Source organism: Ailuropoda melanoleuca, chromosome 1 (assembly GCF_002007445.2).
Source record: "Ailuropoda melanoleuca isolate Jingjing chromosome 1, ASM200744v2, whole genome shotgun sequence".
In the NCBI taxonomy this organism is placed as follows: domain Eukaryota; kingdom Metazoa; phylum Chordata; class Mammalia; order Carnivora; family Ursidae; genus Ailuropoda; species Ailuropoda melanoleuca.
Genome location: NC_048218.1, coordinates 111,061,445 through 111,068,065, shown reverse-complemented (window position 1 = coordinate 111,068,065; position 6,621 = coordinate 111,061,445). Strand labels below are relative to the sequence as shown.

Sequence of the window (6,621 nt, the reverse complement as noted above, 5' to 3'; positions counted from 1 at the left end):
CGTCCCCCCAGCAACCCTCAGTTTGTTTCCTATGATTAAGAGTCTCTTCTGGTTTACCTCCCTCTCTTCCCTCTTCATCTTGTTTTATTTTTCCCTCCCTTCCTCTATGATCCTCTGTCTTGTTTTTTAAATTCCACATATGAGCGAAATCATATGATAATTATATTTCTCTGATTGACTTATTTTGATTAGCATAATACCTTCTAGTTCCATCCACGTCATTGCAAACGGCAGGAGTTCATTCTTTTTGATGGCTGAGTAATAGTCCCTCGTCTTTATATAGCACATCTTCTTTACCCACTCATCTGTCGATGGACATCTGGGCTTTTTCCATAGCTTGGCTTTTGTGGCCATTGCTGCTATGAACATTGGGGTGCAGGCGCCCCTTCAGATCACTACATCTGTATCTTTGGGGTAAATCCCTAGGAGTGCAATTGCTGGATCATAGGGCAGCTCCATTTTTAACTTTTTGAGGACCCTCCGTACCGTTTTCCAGAGCGGCTGCCCCAGCTTGGAGTCTCCTGCTTTCTAAGCCACTGTAGGCCCCAGGCTTGGACAGACCCCTCCTTCCCCTGCACAAGATATGTCCAGCATCCTTACTTGCTTTCCACGAACTCCATGCAGCCCTGAGCTCTCCTTGCTCCAGGCTGGTGGGAATTCAGTTTCGCTATCCTAGGGGTGCAGCCCCCACCCCACCCCCCGGGCCCTGTGATGTTTTTCAAACCTTTGTGAATCACAAACATACAGAAAGGGGTACACAAACTCCGGGTGAGTTATCATGAAGTGGACAGACCCATGTCACCCCCTCCCGGGCCTGGGAGAGGCCATCAGCACTGCCCAGGAGTCCGGACCACCCCCGTGGGCCCTCCTAGGGCCCGCCCCACCCTGTCCCACAAATAGCTGCTGTCCTGACCACGAGAGCTGCCTCCCGGAGCCGCCCTCCCCGGTCGACTTGTCAGCACCCTGCCTTCCCACTGCCTGGGAATGGAGGGGTGAAGCCAGGAGCTCGCAGCCTACCCTACACCCTGCACCCCGCACCCCACACCCCGAGGCAGGCTTGACAGGGCTCCCAGCCTTAGGTTTTGCCCAGGGTCCCTGGGGTGGTGACAGCCGTGACCTGTGGCCTGTGTTAGCCTCCAAGGAGGCCACGACCAGGCAACCCCCCGATTGCCCCAAAGCGAGGGTGCACTGGGCTCCTCACACCCCCACATTCCAGGAAGCCTCGGCTCGGCCAGTGGGAACGTCCTCCATCCTACGGTCCCACTGACGGCCTATAATTTCAGGCCTCACGTCTATTTGAGGGACCTGTGCTCAGAACGTGGAAACCCGGATGTTTCGCAATGTTGCCATTTAAATCCCAGTTGTTGCAATGCTGGCTTGGGAATTGGGGGGCAGACTGGGTCCATGGCCTCTTCGGGGCTTATTTTAAAACCTTTAAAAGCATTAATAACCACCCTGGGCCTTCATGTTTCTTTTCACCATTTTTTTCACCCGAAGAAAACAAAAAATGTACTTCCTAACAGTCTGCGGGTGAAGTGAGAAATCACCCCCATAGTCACCGTGAAAGGAACGTCAGGGGTGATTTTAGGAAAGATCCAGTGGGTGCAGTGTCTCGTGCCAATGGCCTGATCCCTCCTCCAAGCACGCTGGGGACCTTTAATATTGTCATATTCTCATTTTTTTAACGATCCGTTCAACCCAGAGATTTCCTTCCAAAAGATGGAGCCGCTCTAAGTCATCTTGTGAGACCTGGTGATTGAAACACACTTCCTTTGAAATCACAGACTTGTGGACTTGCCTTAAGTCCCCACCATGGACCTAACAGGATGGGAGCCTGCTGAGCGCTTCCCTCCAGGAGCGCGGGTCTCTGGGCGAAGCCAGTCTGGCCGACGGTATCCACTGACCTTCAGCTCCAGTCCTCCAGGTGAGCTGGGCCCCCGTGCAGTGAGTCAAGGAGCTGTGAGTCGAGGAGGAGACCTGCCTGGCCGAGGAGGGGCTCCTGGAGCCCATGAGGCTGGAAATTAAAACAAACCAAAGCAAGAAATTAGCTCATCGAAGAGGAGGACCAGTAGTGTCCCACTGGCTATGCCTGTTTCTTCTTGTTCTATTTAGCCTGGCCTGGAACCGGATTCGTTTTTAGATGAATCCACAAATACAGGTAAACCCAAAGGATCTAGGATTCCTGCTGAGTGTCATGGGAACTTCGGAAAAATTGAAATCTCAAGAGTGTCCTTGGAGAAGTCGTGTTACTGATCGTGTCGTGTTATAGCTGAGAAAACCAAGCCTCAGGGACCCTCAGTGCACTCCTGGGGGCCACAGAGATGTGCTCCCAGAACGGGGCTGGACCCTGGGGGACCCCGCCTCGAATCACACACCTGCCACAGCCCCTCCCCACCTCCTGCCCATTTGGGGTCAGACTTCGCCCCCAGAGGACCTCTGATTCCCCAGGCGACCCAGGATAGGATCCAGCCAACAACCACATTGGTTCGAGATGCTTTAGATGACTCGTGATCTGTTTTACGAAATTCCTGTGAACCGGGCATTCAGTCCAGAGTCCGTATGGGATTATGTTGCGGTTTTGTGTTGAAATCACGATATTGTGTCAGAGGAGAATTGTAAGCTTCTAGACGTGACATCTGGAGACTACTGTCCTTGGGGATATTTTGGGGGGACTGGGGAAGGCACGCAGGCGTCACCCTAGACCCTGTGTGTCTGTGGGGCTACAAAGTGATTGGTCAGTCACTTCTCTCCAGCGGAGACCGGCCCATCCTGGCTGTGTGACCGCGGGCACGTGGCTCTCTGAACCTCAGTTTCTGATCCATTAAATGGGGTTAATTTCTCCACTGCCTCCACCCCCATGGACCCATGTCACTAATGATGACAGAATTTGGTGAGGGGAGACTTTGCCCTCTCAGGCAGGCACTGGCAGCACCCCAGAATTTCTCCTGAGCTTCAGGGAGTGGGGACAATGGGCAGGAAGTGTCTCTCCAGGGTCAGCCTGGGCCCTGGGCAAGGCGAGTGGTACCACCCGCTAACCCCCACATCACGGGGTAAGGGTCCCCGCCCAGGAGCGGAGGACAGGGGCCCACAGAATGTAGGAGGAGCCAGGGACAAGCCCAGCGGAGCCCTTAGTTCCTGACACCTTGGTGGAAAGCAGGAGGTGGCTGGGTGGGCGGTGCAGGAGGGACACCACATCCATCTGGTACCCGGCTCCGCCCCAGATGCCGCTACTCCGTCTGCTTCCCAGGTGCCATGCGCTCCTGAGACAGGTGCCTTTGTCCCCCCTTTAGGCTGAGGACACAGAGCCTTAGAGTGGCTGTTACATGTCCTGGGTCATGAGCTGGCCTGTGGCTTGTGGGCCTCAGCTCCAGGCACAGCCTGGGGACATTTATTGTACCCTGAGAGGGCTACAGAGTGTCTGGGCCAAGCGCCCCCCTCCCCAGGGGCTTCCACGGACAGGATGCAGAAGGGCCCGACGCCCAGCACACTGGGTTCCCCATGTGACCCTGCTGTTCACCTGTCCCTGGGGACGGGAGATGGCCCTGGTCCCCATCCACTTACTAGGTGCAGACACAGGCCCTCCTCAAAGAGCGAGATGTACCTGGGGACCCTCTGGGGGTCCACCAAAGTCCCTGGATTGGGGGATATGTAGGCTGGAACACTAGCATGTAGGGGCACTGACATGCCAGCTGCCCCAGATCAGAAACCAGGGACTCCAGCCCTGGGGAAAGGCACTGCAGCCACCCCCATCGTGGGCAAAGATGCCCACCAGCCAGGCTTCCTGGGGGAACCTGGAGCGGTCACTTCCCTTGGTGGGCTGAGGTGACCATGGATGTGGAGTACGGGCTCCTTGGCTGGTGGACGAAGACCTTGTGCTCTCGATTTATCCAACACCGAGCATCGCCAAGATGAGTAGAATGTGGCCCCTTCTTCTAGGGGCGAATCCAGCAGTCAGCTCCCCCAGGGGGAAGCGGGATCAGTGCATGATTCCTACTTACAGTTCCTGCCCCTAGCATCCTTCCAGGGACCAGTGGGCTTTCCATGTCCCTGTAGCCATGAACGCGTGGATTTTAAGCTTGCTGGTGCGTCTGGGTCAGAGGAGTCCCTTTCCTCTTTGATGTTAAAATTGTTCCCCATTTGGCCCCTGGAAGCCTCTTCAAGCAGGAACCCACTGGAACCCCCGTGGGCGAGGGGCACGTGGGATGGTGTCAGAGGAGCCAAGCCCCCACACGGCCACCAACAGAAGCTTCGCACAGCGTCCAGTGCCAGACCCTTGACTCAGCGTTTCTGAAGCTTGTCTCTCTCCTGATAATCTCACGTCGGCTTTCCCGGCGGTGGGAGAGGTGGCTCATTTATTGCTTTCTCTCAAAACCTAATTTTCTCGTCCCCTCCCACCGCCCTGAATATACTCACGAATGGGGTGACTCTTCAGATGTAGGCACGGATCTTTTTTTTAAAATGTCAGTACCGCTCTCAACAAAAACAAGGGAGGCATCTCAGAGTGAAAACCCATCTCTCTCCTGCGGTTTGGTCTGATGAAATTCTCAGCGAAGCCTCAAACCCACACATCCGTCTTGGGTGCAGGGAGGCGCTCAGCACCGGGNGGGGGGGGGGGGGGGGGCTCCCATCCCCCCCACCCTCTCTGGCGCGGCTGAGACTTTCCCAGAACTCCGGTCTCCTCGGGTCTGCCTGGGAAAGGACGCATCCGTAGTCATTCCTGTCTGCAGTGTTTGGGGCTTTGTGTTTCTTTTGTGGGTTTTGTTTTTGGTTTTGGTTTGGGGCTATTTCATAATCCAGAAACATACTAGCTCTTGTCCCTCGGCGCATTGTCCAGAACGTGAGACCGGGGCCAGTGGGACCCTCTAATTAGACAGCCTCAGTGGAATGAGCGAGATTTTAAAGACTAAAATAAACTGGCCGTGGGAGACACACAGAACAGGGCGGCCCTCCCTCGCCTGAAATGTTTCCTGGGGCCAGCACGGGAGGGAGGCCGGGGAGCTGCCTGGCATCAGCTTTGCATTTGACCCTGAGGACAGGACAATTCAGACAGGGGCTCTTCTTTCCATCACCGTCTTTGTTTTTTTAACAAAGATGTCTTAACACTATTTCCAAATTCTTCTGGATGGTGAAGACTCCACTTCGGGCACTTCCAAGGAGGTGGCCTTGTCACCACCTGTTATGAAGTCTAGGGCCAGGCCCAGGGTACGGCGGTGCCCAGATGTCTGCTGTTGACTCTGGAGAGACAGGCCCCGGGCCAATCCCAAGCTCTTCCCTGTTACCCCCAAAAGCTCATTGGCTCTGTCTGTACATCTCACGAGCTTAGCTGGTCTAGAGCGAGGATCCATTGTAACATCTGCTCAAGTCACAGCCACCGTCGGCCACCCCTGTCCCAGGGACAGCCACCCTGTACATTGCTGGCAGCTCGGGGCACCGTGGGTGGTTCTGATCCCTTGGCTGGTTCCACAGGCCTGTGGCCAAGCTGAGCCCAGGAGGCGTTGGCTCAGCAGGCACCTGGGGTCCCTGCTCCAGACGGGACAGGCACACCCGTCTCACACATGGGCTCCAGATGTGTCCGTCCCCAGCTGCTGACCCCCAAGGGGACTGAACCCCCTCTTGCCCCATCAGGGTGATGACTGCTGTCTGAGCCGGCACCCCAGCTTCACGGGTTCGGGCTCCACGCACATTAGTTACTGGAAGGCCCTGTTGCTTTCCATCCTGCAAAATCCACAGGAAAACGTCTGGGCCTAGCCCAAGGCCCCTAACCGCTTCCCGTAAAGCGGCTGAGGGACAGCAGAGCAGAGCTGGGGTCTCTGGCTTTTCTCCACCCCACCCCCACACTTTTCTTTTCCAGCCTGAGCTGCCAAAGTAAAGAGGATTAATTCTGTTCACAGGGTCCTCATTCCAGAGCAGGATCAGGTTACAGCGGGGGTGGGGCTGTCCCTAGCGGGACTGAGCCAGGGAGCAGGGCAACCTGGAGGGCTGCGTGGCAGAGGGGGACCCCTAGACCAGGCCACCCACCGGGGACACAGGACTCAGCCGAACAGGGCCCATGCAGCAGCAAGAGAGGAGGGTTGGCAGAAGGTCCATTAGGCTTCTCCTGGGGACCAGATACCACCCTGAGTTTTCCCTACATTACCATCCCATTTTCCTGCCTAGTCCTTGGAGCCCCTGGGGCCTGGGTCCCCATCCCCAGGGGGGTGAGCATCTGGGCTCAGCCCTGACCTTTCTCCTAGCCTCGCTCTCTTGCTTTCTCAGCAGAGTCTCTTGCTTTGCCTAGTGTGTGCGTTGCCAGGACCTTGAGGCCCCCCCCATTTGTGCAGATATATGCTGCCATCTGACCTAAGAACACTGGGCAGCCCTCTCGGAGCTCATGTCTCCATGAGTCAGAGAGGACTGGTGGCTTTGCTCAGGCGGCTTTTCTCAGACGCGGTCTCCCCCGTGGGGCGCGGAGCCCAGTGGAGGGGTTCCCAGTCCTCCACGGGGGCACGCAGGGAGCACACAGCTGGGCCCCTGTGTCAGCTGATGTTCTTGCTCACCTCCCATGCCGGCCCTAAGGTCCAGCCAAACAGAAGTATCTCTTGTTTCCCAGGGGTGGCGAGCCTCCCGTTACATCTGCCTGAG

General features: G+C 56.3%; 1 long non-coding RNA gene across 1 annotated transcript; it reads right to left on the bottom strand.

Moving 5' to 3' along the window:
* Positions 1–936: 936 nt before the first annotated feature.
* Positions 937–4,536, bottom strand: LOC117798050. The gene is made up of 3 exons (XR_004622804.1): positions 4,414–4,536; positions 1,905–2,014; positions 937–1,749 (listed from the first exon to the last, which is right to left on the bottom strand). It is a non-coding gene; the product is annotated as an uncharacterized LOC117798050 (long non-coding RNA).
* Between the last annotated feature and the right edge of the window lie 2,085 nt (positions 4,537–6,621).